The sequence below is a fragment of the Sorex fumeus genome, unplaced genomic scaffold (assembly GCF_029834395.1).
Source record: "Sorex fumeus unplaced genomic scaffold, SorFum_2.1 ptg000265l, whole genome shotgun sequence".
NCBI lineage: Eukaryota > Metazoa > Chordata > Mammalia > Eulipotyphla > Soricidae > Sorex > Sorex fumeus.
In genome coordinates this window covers 12,962,434-12,964,018 of record NW_026606322.1, presented here as the reverse complement: position 1 = coordinate 12,964,018, position 1,585 = coordinate 12,962,434, and positions in this window count along the sequence as shown.

Sequence of the window (1,585 nt, the reverse complement as noted above, 5' to 3'; positions counted from 1 at the left end):
TCTTAAACTAAGAAGCTTCTGCACCTCCAAAGAAACAGTGACCAAAATACAAAGACAGTCTACAGAATGGGAAAGGATATTCGCCGAATATACATCTGACAAGGGTTTGATATCCAGGATATACAAAATACTGGTTAAACTCCACACATCCAACCCCATCCAAAAATGGGGCAATGAAATGAACAGAAACTTTCTCAAAGAAGAAATGCGAATGGCAAAAAAGCACATGAGAAAATGCTCTACATCATTAATCATCAGGGAGATGCAGATCAAAACCACAATGAGATTCCATCTCACACCTCAGAGACTGGCCCACATTCATAAGAACAAAAGCACGATGCTGGCGTGGATGTGGCGAGAAAGGGACACTCCTTCACTGTTGGTGGGAATGTCGACTGGTTCAGCCCTTCTGGAAAACAGTATGGACGATTGTCAAAAAATTAGAAATTGAGCTCCCATTTGACCCAGCAATACCACTCCTGGGAATATATCCCAGAGAGGCAAAAATGTATAGTCGAAGTGACATCTGCTCTTGTTTGTTCATTGCAGCACTCTTTACAATAGCCAGAAACTGGAAGAAACCTGAATGCCCAAGAACAGATGACTGGTTAAAGAAACTTTGATGCATCTACACAATGGAGTACTATGTAGCTGTTAGAAAAGATGAAGTCATGAAATTTACATACAAGTGGTACAATATGGAAAGTATCATGCTAAGCGAAATGAGTCAGAAAGAGAGGGATAGACATAGAAAGATTGCATTCATCTGGGGGACATAAAGTAACAAAATATGAGATTAATACCCAAGAATAGCTGAGATCAGCACCAGGAGGATTACTCCATAACTTAGAGGCCAGCCGGGTATCCTAGAGGAAAGGGCAGCTCAGATAGAGAAGGGAGCACCAAATAAAGGATGTTTGGAGAATCCTCCCAGGAGGGGAGATGCATGTCGAAAGTAGACTATGGACTGAACATGTTTGCCACTCAATGCCTCTTTTGCAGACCACAACACCCAAAAGGAGAGAGAGACACAGGGGATTGCCCTGCCACAGAGACAGTGGGTATGGGGGGATGGGGGTGGGGGGATATTATCCATGGTGGTGGAAAATGGGCACTGGTGGAGGGATGGGTATCTGATCATTGTATAATCGAAACCCAAGCACAAAAAATTGTAAATCTACAACTGTAAAAAAAAAAATTAAAAAAAATTGTTCATCAATATAAAAATGCATTGCTGATAAGGCTTCTCTTATGTACACAAATAAGGAAGCTTCACAGTGGAATTCGTCATATACAATGAATCAGTACTGTAATTACCTGGAAAAAATAGTAAACACTTATACAGTCAGGACTTGTCTTTGAGAGAGATATACAGAGTTATTCTAAGAGGTCCTTCAATTATAATGATTGGTCACTTCCGGAATAACTCATTTTGCCCACAAATAATGAACTGTTGCCTAAAACAAAATCCCTTTGTTCTATGTGCACGCAGACAGTGTTGGGATTTCATCTTGCTTATTATATCTTAATTTAAAATACATTTTCATTGAGAGAACATAGTATCAAGATGAGCAACCTTATGATC